Source organism: Gallus gallus, chromosome 6, assembly GCF_016699485.2.
Source record: "Gallus gallus isolate bGalGal1 chromosome 6, bGalGal1.mat.broiler.GRCg7b, whole genome shotgun sequence".
NCBI classification, from domain to species: Eukaryota; Metazoa; Chordata; class Aves; order Galliformes; family Phasianidae; genus Gallus; species Gallus gallus.
The window spans coordinates 5,967,617-5,991,857 of record NC_052537.1 but is presented as its reverse complement, the minus strand read 5'-3'; positions in this window follow the sequence as shown (position 1 = coordinate 5,991,857).

Genomic DNA, 24,241 nt, shown 5'->3' with positions numbered 1-24,241 from the left:
GCCCAGAGAGGTTGTGGATGCCCCATACCTTGAAACATTTAACACCACGTTGGATGAGGTCCTGGCCTGACCTAGTGCTTGATCTAGCAGTTAGCAACCCTGCCTGTGGCAAGGGAAATAGAACTTGATGATCCTTGAGATCCCCTCCAACCCAAGCCATTCTAGGGTTCTACGACTTGGGTTGTTTCTGACCACAGTTCAATCTGTTTTTTTCCCCCCCTCCCTCCAAATTCATAATCTGAACTGCAGAAGACTTTTAGGAAGGTGGAACCCCTGCAATATTGAGGAGTTTTGAGGGTTGTATATAAATACACTAAATAAATAGGCTAGTTTTTAAAAAGCAGTTTGAAATGCAGAATAAAGCAAGCACTGCAGAAGTGGCTGATGCATGCCCCAGTTACTTGGGCTGCTTGGTGGTTAAGTAGATATAACAACACCACCTGAGTTAAAAGTTTCCATAATGGATTTTCAAAGTATATTCTGCCCATGAAGCTTCAAATCACATTCCAATTTGATGCTAAATAAAACACAGACACAAATACTGCAGATAAATCTTCACCACAGGTGTAATTGATGAAATGTAACTGTGCACTGATAATTTTATGTAGGACACTTTCCTTAAATAAGCTGCATAAGATTATTCAAAATACTTGAACTGAAGTGTACTTTTTCCCTTCAGAGGTCTTTAAAGTATTGCAAAGGTGGCATAAACTGCTAAGCCCCAAGAGAAGAGGGTAAAACAAAAAAGACAGAGTACAAAAAGGCTGCTGCATAAAGGCAAGGAAGGATCTGTTTCGTGTCCTCATGCAGAGAAGCAGAGATAACCCAACCCCAGCAAAGTAAATGGAAGGTAAGAAGTGAAACTTCCGCTCAGTAAGAACAGGGCAGTACGGGGTTATGCTTCCAAAGCAAGCCTTCAGACCTCTGACACGAAAAACACCCATGTAGCAGCACAGCAAACTTATATCTGAGTGAGACAGAGGTGCAGCTGATCTTGAAAGGAAACACTACTCCACCACAGTGACACTCCTCATGAAAAGAGCCAGGAGTTGTGCAAGGCACAAGTCAGGCAGAAGCTTCCCCTCCAGTACTCGCTGCTGGGCATCAAGGCAGTGCCACTCCTTACCCAAATAGCAGATGTACATGCAAGCATAGTCGCTGCTTTAGTAGCGCTTTTGATTAAAAGCACACAGTTAACTAGTGGCTTGAAAAATTCTCAGTGTAGAGTTTCAGGAGAGAAAAAGAAAGGGCAGGCAGAGAGCAGCTCAACTTCCCAGCCCCTCCCTATCCCTGGTGTATAGATTAACTGCTACTGGGGTGGCGGTCATTCCTAACTCAACGCTAGCTGCAACAACACAGCTTCTCAATTTAGCAAGGTCTTTTTCCAGCATACCAGAAATTTCATCCTACTTATTGTTAGAGAACATAATCAAGTTTTTCCCCTTAAATTTGCTTTTCAAAGACAGAAGCATGTAACTATGTCCTAGAGACATTTTCGGCTGTACATTTTTAGTGCACCATTTAATAAATCAAGTGTATTGTGCTATCTCCAAGCACCTCTCGTTCCCAGAGATGAGTGTGGAAGCTCAACACCTTCACAGCAGAGGACATCAGCCAGGCCTGCCATTTGCCATCACCTCATTAATATTTAATCTGTCTTCACTTGAGGAAATAGAAACACTGTCTCCCATTGCTACCTCCTAACAGTGCTCAATAAATGTAATAGTCAAAATAATTATGTTCGCAAGACAGGAGAAATGCAGGCAGATACACAGGGGTTGAGATGCTGTAATACGTTTTTCCTTCAATAAAGCTCTCACAGGTTGTACCAGATATCCAAGAGCTAAATGTAACCCACTCCTTGACTCCTTGCTTTCTTTTTTGCTCTCATAGAGTATTGTTCTTACTGATTGAGTACTATTTCGAAATCTTTTATTATATGAAATACAAATATCAGGAATATTATGTCCAACCCAAAACTCTTCCTAGAAAAAAGTAGCACGGAAAAAAAAATTGAGGCATAAAATAGTGCAGGAGCATATCTAAATTGCCACCAACAAGGCATTTTAAGCTTGGCAAACAGTCCAAGTCCCTCCAAGCAGAGGCTGCTAATGGAAAGCATGCAGCACCACAGAAATAGAGAGACAGCTAAAAATAATGAACGTTTTTGACAAAACACCTGGGGCTGGAAGAGCTGCACAGCTCAGAACCATTTACACACAATAACATCATGATTCTGTGATTCCATGATCACCTTGAGCTTGGCACATCCCAAGTACATCCCTCCATCCTTATTAGTACAGTGCCTGGGACAGATAGCAGCACAAAACCATGATGGGCCGCCCCTACATACACTCTATGCCAAAGGGGTATTTGGGTGCAGCAAAGCATCCTTCTGACCTAGCGTGCACAGCCATGGCACAGCGAGGCTGCAGCACCGTGCCAACAGCACTGCAGGGCACGATAAATGGATTATCTGTCAGAGCAAATTGGATATTAATTACCTTGAAGTTGTATGCAGAAGGCAGGGGGCTGCTGGGCACTGTGCCCAGCAGTAAAAGGAAAAGCACTAAGAGGTGGGATGCAAGGAAGCAACATGCTAGCTTCCACGTTTGAGCTCTAGGAGGAGTAAATCTGGTAGTATGGGTAAACAATACTTGTATTTCAACCAGAACTGTACTTGTAAGAGAAGCAAGAGACTAAAAAGCAGCTGACAAAGCACTTAGAAACAGCTTCCAAGGGACAGCAGAACAGAGCATAAAACCAGCTGATTTACTCACAGAAAGCACTCCTCTTCCTACAGCAGCAACCAGAAGAGGGGACATAGAAGAGCTGTTTTCATGGCAAATCAAGGAATGCCAAGGAAAGGCCAACAAGGGAAAGGCTCACTGGTCAAAGCAGGATAAAAACCGCCCTCAAAACTGATAGTTAAACAGGAGGAGGAAGAGGGAATTTTCCCCGAGGTCTAACTGAGACAAATATCAGTTGCCACGTCTCCACACTTCATGTGTTACCCACAGTGTGAGCTGCCACTCACATTCAGTAATATTGCACTCTACCCCTACATTACTTTCTATTATTGTATTACTTTATTTACCTGCTTTTTAATAACAGAGAGGGCAGAAGGTCTAGAGAGATTGCGTCATATAGATACTGTATCTAGCCACAGATAACCCAAAGGACGCCCCACTTCTGGGATGCACAGAGCACATCCTCATAGCCTTTTGCTTCACCTTGTATATGAACACGTGTGTAATCACCTCTTTCCCTTTCTCAACAGTTGTCATTTCACATGAAAACCTCCAGATATCATTCTTTAACACGTCTCACGGCCTTTGTACTTTCAGATTGTACCATCATTGCAACGTCTGCTTCAAAACACTAAACCACATATACCGTGAATTACAGAATGGCCTGGGTTGAAAAGGACCACAGTGATGACCTGGTTCCAACCCCCTGCTATGTGCAGGGTTGCCAACCACCAGCCCAGGCTGCCCAGAGCCACATCCAGGCTGGCCTTGAATGCCTCCAGAGATGGGGCATTCACAGCCTCCTTGGGCAACCTGTTCAGTGCATCACCAACCTCTGGGTGAAAAACTTCCTCCTCATATCCAACCTAAACCTCCCCTGTCTCAGTTTAAAACCATTCCCCCTTGTCCTATCACTATCCACCCTCGTAAACAGCCATTCCTAAAATTATTCTAAAATAAAATGTCCCTCTAAGTTCATGCTACAACTAGTAATCACTATTTCTTGCTCATGTAAAATAATAGTAAAAAAAATAGCTTGTATTTTGAATATTGCAGAGTGAATCAATCTACAGCCTTGGTGCTCATCTCCACCAGCAAACCTACTTGTGTATATTCAATTTATGGAAGAAAGCTCAGCTCCAAAGAAATGTAGGACATCTTTCAAAGTAAGAAGCAAGACAGAAGAATGTCATGTTCCATCAACAAATGCTACTGAATGTATTATCTGGCATTGGACATGAAGTGAGGGAAAAAAAAATCAGATATTTGTATTGCTTCTCTGTCTTCAAGATCCATATGCAGAGATAATGAAACAGACCATGCAACTTAACTTCAGGAAGTTGTGATTGTAGAATAAAAGAATCTGAGCCACAGAAGCAAGAGGTTGTGTCCTTGCCATCGTCTCCAAACCCAGAAGCTCAACCTCTCTATCTGAACATAGCAGCTAATTGAAGAGCAACCTGTAGGTGATGCTTGGTAAAAAACAGTAGGGTACACATGAACCATAAAACAGCCTCAGGTCCCAGGTTGGTGGCACTTCAGGCAGCTTTGGTGTACCTATGAGGAGCAGTATGAGTTTCAAGTCACCATGGATGGCTGCAACCTAAGGACCCCCTCAGGACTCAGCTTTGTGTTCTGTCTTCCAGAAGTGGAAGCAGAGTCCTTTCATATATTTTGAGATAAGAGCCCAAAGTTCTATGTGCCACATATGAAATCTTGAGGTCATACCTTCTACCACAGAGATGCATCAGAAGCCTTACGAATTGCCCACAGTGTAATTTTAGTTAAAATTTAGTGGCAAAAAACTGTTATTTGATAGCATGTTAGATCAACACAATCACTATTAGACCAAATCCTTTCCTTGATTGCATTTCTAGCAAGGATTTTTCCATCCAACACACTTCCAGAGCAAAGTCAAGAGGACAAAGCAAAAGCTCATCAGCTAAAGGTGGTGTATATTTGCTTGAGGGGAACTTCATTTTAAATGATTGATGTGTCTTTTTGTGCACACCTATATAGTCTGTGCACCAGGTTTCACCTGCTCATATCTGCCAGTTCCACTCATCATAGGAGCAGCTGAAAGCATGACTCAGATGCAGGTCACACCTTTGTCATGGTGAAATTTCTCCTCCAAAATTAACCCCTTCTGTTTTTCTGCAACATTGTCCGAGCCCCCTCAGCACACCTCTTTGCTTCAAAACAATTATCCAAGCTTCTTCTATCAGCATCACCCCAGCACATACGCGCACAAAGTATTTCCCTCTCAACTGTAACATGTTGGTTGTTCCTACAGCTGTAAGAATATGTTGGCTTCATACTACACATACCAAGCAACAGCATCACCCTCTGGTATCATGCCATCATTTTCATTCATTGAATTATGGCAAGCCTCAGGAAATTTAATGCATACAAATTGCCGTTTCTGCACTAATGCCTCTTATTAAATTTATCACCACCAGTTAATGATTCTCTGGCACCATTTACATGTTTATTTCTTTTTTCAACAGGCTTTCAGTGAAGCTGCTAAGGTTTTTATTTCCGTTACTAGACAAAAGAGAAATCTTTCCCACCGCTCACCAAATTAATGCAGTTTATTGCTGGTAACTCCAACTAACACTTGTACAGAAATACAATTCCACAGTTTGTGTTCTTTCCAAATACATTTTCCCCGCCTCTGTCAGATACCAAATATAATAGTCAACTTGAATATTTTTCTGGGCTAATATCAGCAACAGATACTGTTTTATTCCCTTAATTCACAGTACAATCAGCTCACCTACTCCAATAAGTTTCCCCTTTATTGAGGTCTCTTCTTCCCCCTGCCATCTTCATCAACCAAACCCCGCTCTTGCCTCTTCAGCTGAGGGTATTTGATACTAGCAATAAACAGTGGACTTGGAAAGACTATTTTCATCAGCAGCCCTGAAAAACCACTTACTCCATTCCTGGCCCATTTCCTTTCCGGCTGGCATAGCAGCAAGCATCAATGCATAGCCTGGCCCAGCTACCTTGAGTACATTAGAAGCTCCATGTCTGGATGGAGATCAGTGACATTTGGCATCTCTGAGGGGTCAGTACTGGGACCAGTGCTCTTTAATATCTTCAGTGATCAACAGAGGAATTGAGCGCACCCTCAGCAGTTTGCAGATGGCACCAAGCTCTGTTGTGCAGTCAACACACCCAAGGGATGGGATGCCATGCAGAGAGACTTCGGATTGAGCAGCAGGCCCAGGGAGGGCCTCATGAGGTTCAACAAATCCAAGTGCAAAGGTCCACAGCTCAGATGCTGCAGTCCCCACCGTCAATACAAGCTGGGGGACAAAAGGACTCCCTATGCTTGGATTTCAAGCCCAAGACTCTTTCCAAAAACTTGATGCTCTATGTCAGCTTAGTTATCATCAGACCATATAGACATCTGACCATGATCCATGCATGTATAACCAGCTTCAAAATCAGGTCAGACACAGTGGTATTTGGCTGTTCTGTAGTGACAATGCATTTGGGGGTGACTGAACGACTTTCCCATCTCCTCTGAACATAGGTGAAGAAAATCCTAACCACAAGCCACTGACATGCTCAGAATACCCAGTATTTAGTGTTTCTATTCCCATTTAAACAAAATTAACAACCACTCTGGCAATTCAGACCTTGTTTTCTCTCCCCTCACATTATCACTTTTGATCATACTTCATAATACTGCCTAAAACACTACTACTATTCTTAAAATGGAAGTAGGGCAGGCTTTATTCTTTTTTTAATACAGCATGCAAGACCAAGTTGTCCCAGAAACATCACTACTGCTCCCTCCCAGGTCAAGTCGGGCATCTTTAATTTCATACAGGTTGACACTGTTCTGTTATGTGGTTTTGCTCTCTCATCTACCAATACAATACATACAACTCACTCCTCACTCCTGGAGGGAGGCAGAACTGCTCTGGAGCACAGTCCTTCCCCATCCCCTAACCACAGCACTGCGGGTTGGAGAGGGACTGAATCCTCATCTCTCCATCAATTGCTCTCCATGTCAATTTGAGGTGCAGAGGTTAAGCAGCCTAATGAAATCAAATTTCAATGATTTTGTTTTCTTGCCCAATAAGGAGAATTTAAGTACTTACTTAATTGGGGGTAAAAAAAGATTATGAACTGAAATTCTTTGGTGACAGGAAGAATTAAACACTGAGTCTGTTTCTCTCTGAAGAACTACTGTATAACTAAGCATGTTGTACAGCATGTTAACTCCTGTGTACACTTGATGTTATCGATCTGTGCCTTAGATTACACAATACAGATAACAGTAGCATTAAGAATCCTTATAACATGTAGTTCTAATGCTTACTTAAAAGTTTATTGTTTCTAATTTATCTATGTGAATCTGCACTGTGTAATCTGAAAGCCAACAAGCACCTGGAAAACAGGAGATACCTGTCTTGCCATTTGTATGATTTAAACAGCTTTGCTCCCCAGGTTCTCAGCAAGTAAAGTGCATTTCTGTAACACGCAGAGCTTACAAGAATCATACAAAAAAACAAAGTTGACCACTTGCTGTGCAAAGTTTCACTGGTCCTAAAGTAGCCCAGCAACAATCTATGAGCAAGCCTGCAATCACGCAGCAACCACATTACCATAGGTTACATAAACAAGGCAGCTAGCCCGCAGTGATGAGTTACCTTAAAAGGGTTAGTTTTCACCTATTCTTAATATTTTACCAATTGATAATTCAATACAAATGTCAATTCAAAGGTAAAAGCTGACTTCCAGGACATTCCATAACACACTTAGTCCTAACGGCTGTATGCCATCTCCTGTCAGGTTTGGACAACATTTGGTACATACTTTCTACTAAGTTGGCTCCAGTCATCAAAACATCATTATAAACATTAATGCATAACAGCTTACGCTATTAAATCTTCTCTTAAAAGTAGGATTCATTTTACTACACAGCAGTGAAAACAAGCACCACCAACACTGCTATTTGAGATGCTAATGATTCATTACCGTGCTCTTCTCAGAAACTATTTTGCAGCCATCTCTTCTGGGGTTTTCCTCACCTTTATACTGCCCAGAGGTGGCAGAAATAATCACTGCTGAAGCACTAATTAACCGGCTCAAAATAGTCAGTCACAGCATCCCACTGACACATCGCCCCTCCAGCCCTGCCTGCAGTGATCTCCCTCATTGCACTACAGCCTTCTAACCTCTCCCCTGTCTCTGGCCAAAGACATCCACCAATCACCCCAAGAGGGCTTGATCTTATCCCAGCCCATTTCGGCACGTTACCAAAGCCATTTCCTGCAGAACATCTGATATTCTGTCTGCCCTTCCACCTTTCTGATTTTATTCATTGCCCAAGTTGGCAGTCCCCTTGACATTTCTTCATTTCCTCCACTATAGATAAGACATTTTTCTTTGTATTTGTCATGAGACAGACATCACAGACAGCTGGTGCATGAAACAGGGCTGAAGTAAGTCTGAAGTTTCAAACAAGAAGCTAGGTTATTCATTACATATTAGCAATTTCTTATCTGCTCTCAAGATGTCGCATCAAAGTCTTCAACAACAAAAAAAAAGTTTCTTATTAGCCTTTAAGTAAAATTTCTCTCCTGTATTATCACAGTGAGTGGCTGAAAGTGAAGGAATTTAATAAGCACCTCCAAACTGCAGGACAGGTTCCTCACTGAGCTCTTAATTGGAATAGAGTAGATCCCACAGATGATCAAACTCTGTGCTCAGGATGCATCAGAAGTGGCAAAATGCATGCATTTCACCCCCTGATAAAGGCAAAGTATCTTCAGTAAGTTTCAAATTTATCTGTTTATCAACATCCAGAAGGCTTTTTCTCAACACAACCTTACCTCCTCCCTGGTTCATCCTTACTCTCTCCCCTACTGTTTTATGCAAGCCTGGTATGTCTTGCACAACTGAAAGCAGACATCCAGCCATCAACTAAGTCCCCATTTGGGGGATAACTATTGTGAGCAAAAGTCTCACCTATAGTCATCATCAAACCACAGCATTATTTATTTGCTTCCTGAAATACAAACTTGAGATCAGCGCAGGCTTGAAACCATGAGCAACGTCCAGCTTTCTTCCATCAGCTTCTTACCCCGTTGTCCTTTGACCCTTAATTGGAAAGAAATTTTTCTCCAGATCCTACAACTGAGGAAAAGGACCTGAGGAGGTCCTTTTCTCCAACATAGTAAGGGGATGAAACTACACCTGACAGTGCAACCATTTTAACATGGCTGAGCCATCCGTTGGAGTCCGTCATCCACTTTTGAGTGAATTCAGACAAGGTTAACAAATGCCTCGTGTCTCATCAAGAAAACCCCACCATTGATCCAAACATAGTCTTTACAGTCAAGTAAAACACATAGTGAGCAACTCAACTATGGCAGTCAACCACCCATATCAACCTTCTCTAAAGGAAGATAAATTCAGAAGATTCAAGGAAAATAGCAAATATTGCTGTTATCACTTCATGAAAAAAAACAAGTACACAGGAAAAAAAACATCAGTAGCCCTGTTTCAGAAATACACTCTGCTTCAAGAGCATTTTACAGAGGCACCAGGAGAGGGCAGAGACAGAACAGGTCAGAGAATGCAGTGGACGCATCCTCGCTCATGCCTGAGCCTTGCAGCTCTGCAGTTGCAGGGGAAGAACAAGAGGGACAAGAGAAGCCAAGTTACCCCAGCTCTGATCCCACACCGCAAAGAAACCAACTCACGCTCCAAACAGCGCATTTTGAGGAGTGAACTTTAAGCATTCTTGATCTGATATATGCCCTAAAGGAAACCATATGGCTTCCTGTTCGCTAGTGCTCCCTCAAGTACTTCTCTGGCAGAAGTGCTGATAGCACAGGGTTGAAAAGAAAATATTGACAAAGTGACTTTCCTGCATAAAATTAAAAGCCAGGCAAAAATAGAAGTGCATCTCCTGCGGTTTTTAAGACAAGGGTGAGATAATCCAGAATCTCCTCCTTTTATCAAGCCCTCCCATTTTCAAAGAACACATGTGCTGCTGTCCTCGTTTTGCTCCAAGCAACAAACATGTAATTGCATTGTGTCAGATCGCTGCGGATGGCCCTGGGTACGCTGTAGCAGAACAGCCTCAAGTCTTCCTTTTGCCTCTGCTCTCAACCATTACGGTACTGCCAGCACAACGGGAGGTTTGGGGATGCCGCTTTCATCCTCTGGCACCACGCAACAGTAACCTGTATGTTGTTGACACCTTTGTTGTCATCTTTCAAGCTGCATCCATTTCTAATTTGCCCTGTCGAGACCATTAGTAGCAGATTTGCTAACATAGTGCTTTCTCCATTTGTTGCCATGCAAAGGAGACACCAGATTCAATGCTTATTTCTGCATTATCTGGACTTCACACACCTGACTTTCCCCCCCCTCATTTGGAACACATGCAGGCATCTATTACTCTGGGATATGGCTTGCTGAATAAATTCAGCTGCACGTGGGCTGAGCTTATTTACTTACTGCATTCTGATAGCACACAGCATTTGTTGCTTGCTCTGCACTCACGTGGCTGGCAGCCTTTTGTGCTGTTACATGCACTATGGTCCTGTTTTAATCCTTATTTTTAAGGCCTCAACAAGTAACAGTGATGCAAACAGGCTCTACTGTACACAACTTCTGAGCTGCGCTCCTCTTTTTGGTACTTAGCAACCTCTTCCTATTTATGCAACAACTGCAAGGCTTTACTTTTTGGACCTGGATTAGCTGTTATTAATATGGCAGAGTCCGAGTCACTCAGCACAAAGAAGTTCTTTTTATTTCATATGTCAAACTGAGAAGAAATCACTTCCCGCATTGCAGAGGTTCTCTCAGAACAGCACCATTGGATAACCATTAAATCACAGCTAATAGAGGCTTTACAGGAAGCTTTTTTTGTACATGAATGCAACACTGAAGAGTAATTGACCTCCACTGAGCTAGCAAATTCTGCACAGGTAAGAGATGTTTCACCAGGACAGACTTGATAGCTGCCAGAACATCTTTTTGCAAGGGAAAACAGAGATAACCTGAGTAACATAGAGCAGAGACCAGAGCATTGTGAGGATCGTCTGTGCGACAGCAAATGAGATGGCAGGTGGGCTCTGCAGTGCTGCACCACCGCAATGAAACTCCACATCACTGCGATGACATGGGACATGCAGCCCCTGCAGTCATCTTGCCCTAAAGATGCCTTTGGAATACCAAGCATCAGCTGGATCTCTTCCATTGCCACCTCCTCCTAGAAGGTGGAGACACCCTGGGGAGCACTCTATAGCCAACAGAGAACTTGAACATTTTTGTTGCAAGGAAGGAAATGATCTTTCTCCCCTGCTATTTTAGCCCAGCTGTGCTCTGCCAGGCCCAATGCTGTAAGGAGAGAGATCTTGACAGTCAATAATCAGGCAGAAGAAGAGACTCTCACTATCCAATTCAGTTCAGTGTCATTCACAGAGATAGCTTTAGTAACACAGTGCCTAACTGCTTTAAACAAGAGCCAATGCAAAATGGCCCTAAGTAGGGCCAGAACATAACATTTCATGCATTCATCCTTATTTAATTCAAGAAACTAAGTTGAAATTGCCACTTCTGATTTTTACTCATCTGAATTCATATTAGGGGGAAATCAGTCTAACCATTTTCTATTCAAGTTATTTACTGTCAAAAAAAAAAGGAAAACTAAGAGGAACACCAACGCTTCTGCATCATAACCCAGAATTCTAGGCTGTCCAATGCTCACAATCTTCTGTTAGAAAGCCATTAGTTACAACACTGCTTCCACTTTGCTTCCTCAGAAAACTCCGTTGTCCTCTCTAGTCTTTCTTCACTCTTTCCCTCAAGAAAATGAAATGAGCTGAACTTTTTCCCACATGTTCCTTTCCTTATCAGCTCACTTATATCATCTTTCAGTGAGGAGATGGTTTCACTTACCAGTACCCTCTGAGCACCCCTGCTATCACTCCACGCTTTGTCTTCTATAGAATCATACTCTTTAATTATAAATCTGTTTTATTTTAGTATGTTTACATCTCTATGTTTTCTCCTTTATAAAGCATCTGTCCTCCTTCCTTCAACACCTGCCTCTACTCCAGGAAAGACCTAAAACCAGAGAGAAATGTGTTTTACAAAGGGACCAGAGTGACTAAAGCTGCTGTAGTAGAAAGGAAATCAGTGTCTCTGCAGCCATCAGAAATATCACATTAGTAATAGTCACCTAGCGCAAAGCAATTGGATTTTCCCTGCTGAGCAGCTGCTTTACTGCAGACTTTGGTGGATAGTACCTCCATGTGAGGAGCTGCACAGGAATATATTCTTGGCAGCAGCAGGAGGGAACACGTGGTAAGGGAGGGCTATAGACCACCAGGATTTGTTCAATTTACGCAATACAGCACAGTATTAGCTACATGAAGCCTATGCAATATAATTAGAAGAGCCCAAGAGCTAGACCCTAGCAGAAAGCTGCTTAAATTCTGCACAGAAATGTTCACTAGAAAAGAGTGAGAAGAACACTCATCTCCACTAGAAGCAGCAACTATTGCCCTCTGTGCATCAAAAACATGAGCTAGTTCCTCTGTTAAGGTTATTCCATCAGTTTGTTTTCTCACGCCTCCTGCAAGGGCTGTGCTAACTGCTACGTAGAATGCTCAGCACTGAAATGCTATCCTTTCTTCCCAACAAGAGCATCCGGATTGACTCAAGCAGCTGTGAAAACCTGTGGCTACCCATGTACCTGTCCATAGGGTTGGACAACCCTACTGGAATGAGTTCACACCAGAAGTACCTAAAATACCACATTAATTAGCGAAATAGCCATAGCAAGTCAAATCTTAGAGTGACTGTGGCATCTTCAAGCCTTATGCCATTACCTAAGGCCATTCGTAAACGATTAAGGTATCATAGCTGCTTAGATTCCACAGCAAGCTAAGGCCCTGGGGAGATGACTACTGAAGAAGCAGAAAGAAGCTGGAAAAATGAATTCATTTCCCATGCAAACATTTTTCCTTCAGCAGTAAATGATGTTGTTTCACAGATATCTTTTCGCGGAGCGGACAGAAGCCCTACTCAATAATCTTCGAGACTGTACAAAACAGCAGCAGCAGTCTTTTCAGACAGAAGGCAAAAACGCAGTAGAGATGGAATTCATCTTCCATTATGACAGTCATAGCCTGCTCCTTTGAAGAAATAGATGACAAAAGGAAAAAAAAGCCAAAAAGCAAAAGGAAAGGAATCATCACCTAAAGGCAAGTCACCTCCTTGTTACCCACTGGAAAGGAAGTTGCAAGCACAGTGCCTGGCTTCCATCTTGCTCTGGAACCTGGGCACCTCGTACCCAACAAGACCACGTGGGGCATAGTTTCAGCTGCCTTATTGTCATGAGCTCACAGATACATTAAAAGCAGCCGCCTGAAGGCTTTAACAAGGCATCAGAATAGATAACGAAAAGTGAAAAGGAAGATGGAGAACAATGAAGAAGTAGGAAGTAATCAGGGGATGAGAGGATGCTTGTAGGAAGCACATTCCTCACTAATCAAAGGTTCCACTCCCAGTGATATCTGAAGAGTCATGGTGGTGAGGTGACATCTATGGTGGCTGGAAAAATGCAAATGTCACACCAATTTTTAAGAAGGTTAGGAAAGATGACCAAGAGAATCCAGAGGAAAAAGGCAGGTGATTGCCAAGGAGTTCGAGAAGCAATAGGATTAAGCAGCAGCTTATACACCCACAGGACAGCAGGGAAAAACATAAGTGACCTGCAGGTTGCCAGCCTGAATGACAGGAAAGATAGCTGCACGGTCACCTTTGCTAGGGGAAAGAGGGTCAGGCAGTCAGCCTCATCTCTTCAATTTAATTCAGCAGAAAAGCATCTAAGGAGAAGCAAAGATGGAAACAAAACTGTGGAGAACAACAGCAAAACGCAAATAATCCACCTCTGGAGGTCAGCCGAAGCCAGACATCATTTGTTTCCACTACCCTTGCTGTCAGACGCACTTCCCCAACATCTTTCTCTAGTGGCTTTTTCTGTAGCTCAAACTCATCACATCTTCCCTCTCCTACAAGCCAGTTCCCACATTCCTACCCTCTCACACTGAGGATGGGCTGGCCATCCACTTCTGCTGGTGATAAAGTGGGACAGGACCCAACACCATTTTGTTATGTCTGCAAGACACAGCAGATGTTCTGCAATCTGATTGCAGCTATATCCTACCCAGTGATACAAAAACAACGACAGTGTATCTACAGACCTGCACCTAAGCTTTCATTCTGCAATAGTGATTTTGCATCACAGTAGTTTCGGTAGCACAGCTTACCGAGAATCACTCGGATACCTCAGTGCCATCTCGAAGTCTAACAAGGGTAATGATAGCCGAGTAGGCTGTCCATACATCTGCTCTGAAGTGGACTAATGTAACAACCATCACTGATCAAGCTTTTACACCAAGTCTTTACAGACCTGCACAGAAAAATGCAGCAATGAACCCTAGTGCTATACTACTTCATGACACCACATTTTATTTTGGGTTCCTTTTTCAACCTCTATCTTTTCCATCAGCATAACCCCATACAGAAATCTTGATGAGAAGGTTTAAGACAGAAACAAGGTTTTCAACTCACATAACAGATGCACTCCCACTTAGTTAACTGGGAAGATCAGTGCCAAAGAAGCCTTCCCCATAATGCATTTGAACTACAAATAAAGACCACTGAAGGTGGCATCTCCACCAGAGAAAGCCAATGAGCATCTGCAAGTCCTCTCAAACCTTGACCTGACTTGATACTGAATAATTGGGCAACCTTCAGTACTTAACAGAGCTAGTTACCTCCCCAGAAGGAAAGCAATAGTCCTGGCTACCCTGGTATCACCTCGCTGGGAAAAGGGCTGGGGCTATGGGTTCCTGGTGGCTGAAGTCATGTAGGCCGAAGGAAAGCAGAGAAGGTGACTCCAGCAGATAACCCGAGGATAAACTGAGCTCCACTCATATTGGACAAGTGAAGAGCAAGCAATAAGACGACAACTATGCTAGTGGAGATGGAGAGAAATGTGCAGATTGCCTGGATTTGGGTGCTGCCAGGTACAACCACGCTCCACAGATCAAAACCGCTCCATTGGAGACTATGCAGCTACATCCAGATAAGACATTTTATACCAAAAAACATCTTACTTGCATGCTCACACCTAGGCCAACACGTCCATCACAATAAGCAATGATTTACATGACATGGATTTGTCAGCATCCAATCCAACCTCTAGTCACAAGTCTGTGCTCAAATGAATCATCATCTAAGCAACACAAGAGGGAAGTGCAAGCCAGCACTACTGGGTTTTATTCCCAGCCCTGCATGACTTCCAGCAGTCAGTAAATCTAACTGTGCTTTAATTTAATGATCTATAAAGTGGATATATTGCTCAGTTAGCTTCACTGTCACCCAGTGAAGTCAGTTAATATTCAAAAAATATTTGAAGTATATCCTATTATCTGTCAATCTTCACGTGGCCTCATTTGAGTATTTAAGCTGGAATTCTACCTATGGTATTTTACAGAACAATTAACGCTGTCCTACCTGATCACAACTAAACCTGATTTAGATTATAAAGACTTAAATAAGGCCAAAAGAATTAAGAGAATTGCCACGTGCACCCTGACAACCGCATGGGTATGGAGCACCATCTAGTGTCGCACAACACCCCTCTATTGCTCATTCCTGTGTCCCTCCAGAGCAACACTGCTTTTTTCTTGCATGTCCTGCGTACAGCTATAAAAACAGATCAGAACCTGATCATTTTGGGTGTTTTGCTACTGCATAACAAGTGTCATCTTGGACTCTACCTTTATGGATCAGAATCTTTTGAAGGGCAAAGCTGCTAGGTTACTTGCTCAGTTTGTTAGGCAAAGGAAAATTGCACTGAGAAGTTTTTGGTTTTAACGGGGTATTTTTTTTTTTTGGCAACACACAAGTAGCACTTCAAATGGGAGCTGCCAATACCTCCACACAAACTGTCAAAGGCCCCATGGAAGAGCCAGGACATATCCTCTTGGGGATGGCAGCTCCGTCCCAAAGATAATGGCAGAAGCAGGTAGGAACAGCCCAAGGAACGTGTATATTCTCAGCCTCTGTGGTCTGAAAATCAAATCCAACTCATTTTAACATGCTTCTGTCAAACACCCATCCCTGAAGCTCTGTGCAGCAACTTCTATTTATGCAACAGAATGAATGGGCTGAATTAGGAGTTCCACTGTAGAAATCGTGATCAACCCCTGAAAACATCAGCCAGACTAACAGCAAATTGCCAATTTACTTTCTCTGCTCATTTACTTCGTAGCTCAGCAGAGTCCAGGAGCACTCCTGAAGCACACCCTGGCAGCTCAGCCCTCTCATTCCTGATGAGATGCCCCTCCACTTCAGCTCTGCCAACACCTCTGCAGAGCTAACCAATGAACACCTTGAGGAAAGCAAGCTGAAACAGACAATGTCTGTGCTTTGAGATAAAGAAAAATGTATATTATTCTGCCGAAGTACAATGCTAATAAGTTCGGCACAATTAATTTTACAAGGATTTTCCATTGACTTTTTGCTTCGTTTTAATATTGAGCTCTCTCTCAGAGAAGGCATAAAAAAAATTAGCGTTCAGCAGCCATCTCTGCTTCCAGGGAGATCATAGTTGCTCTCCATTATTTTAACAGGCTCTCATAAAAGCTAACAAAATGAGACCAGACAGTACCCAAGGTCTGCTGACATGACACGACACTCTTGCACACCCTTCTTACACTACGACAGACTCACTGAGTCCATCTGACACAAACCAAATCTTCTCAAAACCAGTTTCTCTTGATTTGCCACATCTGCAATGTCAAAATGTCCGTCCCTGCCGTTATTACCTCCTTACAGATTAATTGTTCTGCCAGTCATCAGTTCCTCAGTATGCTTCTCGTTACGCACCACTCCCCTTGTATGCAGCATGGAACACGGAAACCCTGACACTTTTCATCTGAGACTCCTACAGGCCCTATAGATGGGAAAGAAGAATGAAGGAGACTCTGCTGTCCCCTATCTTGAAAAAACTGTAACAAATTAATTAATAATCATTTAAGTCATCACTGAAGAAAATCCAGTGAGCTATGCTGTGTAACAGTGCTTCAACCTCAGGTTTCGCCTTTCAGCACTCCGAAATAAATAGTTCTAAAACCAGGGCTTCCCTAAAAGCAGGATCCTAAACTTATGTCATGAGTTCAGATGTCAGCATGTCCTTCAAGAAAGCATCCTATAAACCAAAGTTCCATCTCAATACCACAGTGTCAAGTAACGACACAGTCCTCCGCTTTGGCTTAAAGAAACCCACCCCCACTCTATGATTTTTTTTTTTTTTTTTAGGTCCCTTCCAACTCTAAGGATTCTATGATTCTACAATTGGCATTTATATCTCCTCAATTTTGCTTTAAGAGGCATTGTCATGGGCATGTTCTGCATGGTGAGAGGAACTGTTTCATTATTTTATTGCAGATAAGCACTAACTAGAATTTCAAGAGCTTCCTAACTAGCCTGTGTATGGTTGAGGCAACGTGTGATAAGGACAAAGCATATATGGCACATACATCATTGGCTTCCAAGCAGTGTGAAGGCAATGCCAACTTGCAGTTCGGTAATGGCCCTTCCAAGATGCATTTCAATCATACAAACAGAACAGAGGGCTCTATTAGCTGCCTGCACCACATCACTGAACAGGAATAGAGAGCACACACTGCACCCCGAGAAAAACCACGACACATGGTCTAAAGCAGGTCCTCACCTTCCAATAGCACACAGTTGCACCGGACTCTCACTTCCTATAACCGAAAGCAGCAGCAAATCAACACTGACCACACAAAGAGGCCAACAAAACAAGGATTTTAAGCAACAAGACCAACAAAGCAATACACACAGGATAGTCTACCAGCACACTGCTGAGGGGAGAAAGTTGTGCATTTCAGGACATATCTAACTTAGGCACCAACATGATGCCAGCCACAAACTTACCAGAGCATCTCACTATGTGAGAACGCCTGCAAGGTAACATCTTGTCATGATTTCCCCTCTCCCCTTCCCCCAACAAGCCCTTTTTCTTTTCCTTTTAAAACCAAAAGCAGCCACTTCACATCCACTACCAACAGCTCTAAGTGACAAGTGACACTACAGGTAAGACCCACGCTGCAGTGCTGCCAGGACACTAAACACCCAAACCCAACAGGTCCACAGAGGGGTACAAATGTTAAGTACAACATTGCATTCATCTGATGCAGTGTTGTTCAGGAAGCATTTTCACTGCTTTGACACTGCTTTTGATAGACTCAGGATTATTATAAACATCAGTTAGAGGAAAGACCAATTTTACTTCTCTCTAAGGGGCCACCCTATAATTTCGGAGTCAACCTCTCCCTGCATTTTATGTGCAGACAGGGTCACACGTTATAATCAAAAGCAGCAGTGCATATGTGTAAAGGCTCAGATTTCGCTGTGTCTGTTAACGAAGTTACCTGCTAACAGATAACTAGCCTACAAGTATGACAGATTCAAAATAGTGAACTGAAATAGGCAATTCTGACAAAAATATTCCAGACTGACACAGTTCAGTTATTACCCTACAGCTTACATTTAATGCCCAGTGACTCCCAAGCTATCTGGTGAAAGCTTGGTGTAAACATGCCTTGAAGTCACTATTGGTGAGCAATGCAACAACCTCAAATTATACTTAGAGATCTCATTACTGTTTCACAACATCCTAAGATTAGCGCAAGCCACTTAGGGATTTCATTTTCTTTAGACCACAAAACCTTCTAGGGGACCTTTCAAGACTTGCAGACATGATTTACTATCATTTTATTGATTAAAGCTAAGCATTTGGTCTTTGGGAAAAAAAAGAAAAAAAAAGATCTTCCTGTTAACAATCTTGCAATCATTAGGCGTGTGGGTAGAGGTTGAGTTAGCAGCACAAGGGCATGCCCTCCTATCCCAGCTACAGCAGGGACAGTGCTGCTGCTAATCCCTGCACATTTAAGGGCTTCTGCCTAAAAAAATCATTTTGTGTTAAGATCATGGCATATTTAAGTGAACAGCACAAGAATCCTTAAGAAATAAACACACAGTGAACATTCAGTGCTGTTCGTGGCATCGTTTGCCAACTACCAGTTTAAAGGGTTTTCTATAGTTCTCCCCTGCCTGTAGAGCACTACCTGCTATTTCCATGCTTTTAGTAATGGCTTTAAAGCCACATACCCACCCTTAAAATGAAAGCCAGCCAGATTTATACCCTGAAGATAGAACCTTGCTGTCAAGTTCAAGAGACAAACCTTAGAACAGAATCATAGAATGACCAGGGTTGAAAAGGACCACAGTGCTCATCTGGTTTCAACGCCCTGCTACGTGCAGGGTCGCCTACCACCACACCAGGCTTCCCAGAGCCACATCCAGCCCGGCCTTGAATGCCTCCAGGGATGGGGCATCCATAGCCTCCTTGGGCAACCTGTTCCAGTGCATCACTGCCTTGCATGTGAAAATAGCTCCACTGTTTCTGATTATGATTTTCCTACACAGACTGCTGCCCACATTTTCATGCGGATTAAAAAAAACCAAAAAAGGCAGAAAGACAATAGGGAAAAAAAAAAAAAGCAAGCCCACACAAAGGCACAGTACACGGCCTTTCCTTAACACACCGCCACACAGACTGTCTCAGAATCAGCAGGTGAAGCCCACAAGGGCAGGCACAGGACCGCACTTCACAGCTAATCAGCAGCAGGTGCCATAGCAATTCCTGCAGTCCTTTCACATCTCTCAGTCAACTCATGAAGAAGGTGGAAATTAAGAACCCAGCCCAATAATTAATTGCTAGAGTGGAAAAAGCTGGTCTTCTCTGCTGTACCCAGAGCTTCCAAAGCTTGTTCTCCTTCCTCACCCCCAGGCAGGAAGGCATTTCCATCCACTGTCACCTCCTGCACCATGGACTTCACTGTGGGATTTTCTCCCTGACTACCTCAGCTGCTGCACCACTCAAGCTCATTTTCCTGCTGCTCCCCACTTCCCAGCCAGTCCCCAGCACAACCACCTCAGCTTGAAAACAGCAGGTGGTTCTACCACCTCAGCACCATCTCCCTGCTCCCTTTCTACCGGGTGTGTTTTTCCTTGTTTTTCTCTTCTCTTATTTCCCCCATTGACCTTTCCTATCCTTCTCTTAGTTAAGAAGACAATCACATTTTAAAGGCACAAAATCTGCCTAGTGAACATGAGTAGAGTCAAGAGGCAAAATTAATAGCTTTATTCTGGAAATAACACTGCTACAAAAAACTCCCACAGCACTCAGCCCCTCAGGCTACATTTCCTAGTAATTTTTCCTACAGTAGCTGTCAGAAAGGCTGCTCTGTGCTTTACAGGCAGTCTGTTCTGTTGTACTGAGAGACCCCAACAGTAAAATGGCTTTTAAGTCTCCAGATCCCACAGCAGGAAAGGGCTGGTAACCAACAGCAGGTAACAGCTAGCTGAGCAGCTTGGGTTTCAGCACAAGGACCTGTGCTTATTTTTTCCTGGGCTGATTTTGACTCCCCCAAGCCCAAGGCAAAGCAATACCACTTAGGCCTGCAGCATCTTCTGATGAGACACCCGGTTATCTTTTGTCTACAGTGCACACACACATTTGGTTGCGCCCATCCATCACTGCGGGGACTCCTATCTTTTCCACTCTTATCTAGCAAGTAACAGATCTGAAACTATAAAAAACAGCATACTTTATGACTGAGCCTTTCCTCACCTGTCTTCAGTCACAGGTGCTGCAGCACAGCTGAATTAACTAGCTAGAGATAGCCATTCATCAGATGCTTCATTAGCACAGGCCCACGGCCCTCTTGGATAATACTTGTTTGGCTCTTACTACTGGACTGACTCTCAAACACTCCTTTGCTAGACACTATGCCACTAATGAACCTCTTCCAGATTTCTGCTGCTTCTGTTCTTCACCCTCCCTCTGCACAGCAGGTTGCTTTGCAAAGTAACAATTCTTTATGTACAGAAAGCTGCTGCCAGCTTATTAAAAGAGAATAAAAAAAGCACTGAAGAGCATCACCTTCATCATAGCCCCCACACCTTTCCTATGCCTTTTAAATACCATTTATTTCTATGACAAAAGCACCTGCAGTCCCTGGCTGAGGCCAGGGATGAACACGCGCCTTTGAGCAGGCTGGCCCCAATACAAAGGAACACTAAATACACAAGGCAGAGAATGAGAGGAGAGGAGAGAGGTATGAAGTCAGCAACAAAGCCAGGGACAAAACCTGCCACCATTTATGCATCATTAACCTCTTCCCAGCCTCGTTCCAAAACAAGTTCTCATAGCACAGTTCATTCCTTCTCCCCCAAATTCATTTCTCCCTTTGAGGACAGCTGCTTCTCATCCATATAACTACTCCAGGTCATTAGCTGGCAAGGAAGTCTTGAATCTCTTTCTGTTCACTCCAAGTAGTGTTAAAAACAAACTGATGTTGTTGCTGAATGCATGAAGCACACCCATGTTGACTCTGGTGTGGCTATGGGAAAGCCCACCAGAAACTGCACAACAAAACAGGAGGAATGGGACACAGGCAAGAGAGCTGTACTCAGAAATAGCAGGCAGACCCTAGGACTAATCCTGGAAGCCATTGCCACAGTGCTAAAGCAAGCTCAAACAGTCACGTTTGATTTCACCACTCAACTCGAGCCAATTTTTAATTTGCTAGGGGAGGAGGAAGTCATACACAAAATGGGAGTCAATCTCCTTTCACGTTCCAACACCAACACAAGGGTTTTTCAAAGAGCTTTCGCCTATTCCATTCTTGCCTCATCACTACAACATCTCATTTCCCCAGTAGGAGAAGAAAACCATCAATTAGCAGTAGGAAATGCCCTAAAAGAGCAGTGAGACTACAGAATCAGCAAGGCCTCAGTGGCACTGACCACTGCTGCACAGACCACCATGCGTCCCTGCTGGCCGGACCTGCTGCTCACAAGATCCAGTCCTACCACCACAGGTTTGAAAAGGTTCCTACCTTTGTAATTATTTTCCTGAAAAACCAAAATGGGTCAATCACAATCTGTAAGGGACTGGAAATATTTAATCCTTTAAGATTCATAATCCTATTTTGGAAGAGAAAAATCCAACTACTCACCTTCCAGGGAAGGATTTAAAACTAGATCTAGATCTTTGTTTCCTGTTTCAGAGGTTTAGCTGGCTGGCTGTTTCCACTCACGTCTACTGAGTGATAAGTATAGAAGCATTGGCATGGGAAAATAAAGTAGTAAAGAACAAGCAGATGCTGAGCTAAGTTGTAGAACCTAATTTTGTTAGCATCAAGCAGCCAGCTAGCCATGCTAGCAACCCATACAGCTAACAGTATCTTATACCAAGACGTAGTTCTGCACAACATAATTACAAAGCTGTTTGTACCAGTTAACTTAATTATATGATCTTCACACCTGCAATGTTGGTCTTACTCCATCAGTTGGACAGTTCTTCTCAGAATGGGACAGGACTGTAACTCTGATCACTCCAGCATACACCTCATTAAAATGCTTTTTTTTTTTTTTTAAATAGAAAAACAGGTATTCTATGTCATAGACATCTGTACTTACATAATGGACAACAAGCCCAATATTTTACCTAAAGATGTTGTGAAAATTGTTTAATCCAGCAGAGTTACACAAGATGCACGGTGTACCTACTCACTCGTTTTCCAGCTATTCTCCAATACAAAAGAAATATACTTCTAATATTGCCTGCATGAACAACATGGCATTTTATATCCTCTATCTATTTATACTATTGCGTACAGGAAAAAAAAGCTGAACTCACCCAACTGCTTATGGGGCCCTCCGACCACACAGCACTCCTCCTCAGCGAGCAGCCCATGACCAGGAGATGCTCGCCCTTCCGCGGCTGGCTCTCTTATGAGCCCTGGGGGGCCCTACTGTGACTCATAGAATAGAATCACAGAGCCCACCCGTTCTGGTCACCTGGGGAGCACAGGTGCAAGCAATCTGCCTGCGCTCCCTTGGCCGGCCACGCCTTCACCAGGTGCTCAATCACCAGTTCAAGCCATCACCTAACAGCTCCCCTCCAGATACTAGCTCCAGCAGGTCGTTGTATCGCTGATGAGTGGTGAAGCTCAACAATGACTTGAGCCAGACGTAAACACCCCCAAGGCGCCCAGCCCTTACATACAGCCAGTCTTGGTTGCGCGGGAGCACTGTAGTGCTGCCCGGGAAAACTGTGATGTTGTGGGGGTAAACGAGGTTCTAAGCACCTGCAATAAACGCCTTTGTTCTGCACCAACGGAGAAGTCCGCACTCTTTCACCACACCCGCAAGGGAGCGTGATGCCCTCTTGCAACAAACTACTTTTACAAAGTTTCCTAAGGTTGCCTTAAGCCACTTCATAAATGGGAAGTACCCACCCCCTGAATTGATTACTCTTTAGGCTCAGACTGCAGCCAACAGCACCTCGTTGTGCTAAGACACCACGAGCATCCCCATGACTTTTCACGCTTCTTTTCCTTTACGGAACACAAAGGAGGCTAAACAAGAATAAACACAGAAATTACACTACCCAGAAGAGCAAAGCAACCTGGTACACAGAAACACCATTAAAAAAATCCCAGAAATGGATTAAAAGGTGAAGGAAATACTTAGGTTTTTATCTCCATCCTGAAAGCTGAGCAGCACAGCTATTTGACACAGATGGAATAACCACACCACTTCTCCCCCGAGAAACGACTACAATCTCCAGGAACTCTTCAATAAAGGTTTGGTTTGATAAGTTTTAATGTTAACATATTAAATATTCGTTAGGGAAGCAAGCAGCAGCAGTATTAATTGGCTTCTGTCCTAACATCAGCTATGGTATTTTTTATTTGGTGTGAGCTAGAAAACAGCCCAGGAACACCATGAACATATCTCCTGCTTACAGTAATCCATAAACCAGAATGCAAAGTCCCTTCAGCCAATTACGCTACCTCCTTTCAATGTGTGCCCTCCTGAGGTGTTAAAGACACTTCTGTGATTCTGTGATCCATCTGACAGAGGATCTGGTTTGAGTTTAATAAAGGCACTCAGCTGGCCCAGAGCTTTCAGACAAGGGGGATCTCTTTAGAAAGGGGTCCTTTGAAAGCGTCTGAAGCACTTTTGAAGCTTTCACATCTGAGTTGCAATGAGCAACTCCAACAAGACTAATATCTGCCGGATTACAAACCTAAATTCAGTCTTATTTTTAAAAATTAGTGAGAGCAACCATGCACAATGTATTGAAATGGCAAAACACATCATTTGTGTGAGCCAGGGACCCGACACGGCCATTCACCAAGGGCACCAACAAAGGAGAAAATGCAGTTGTGAAGGGCACCGTACCCAAACGTGTTAAATCTGTGGGACATGCAGCAGGAAGAGCACATTTTGTGCACCAAAGGCCAGCAGCAAATAAAGCCTTTGTGGTCGGACTC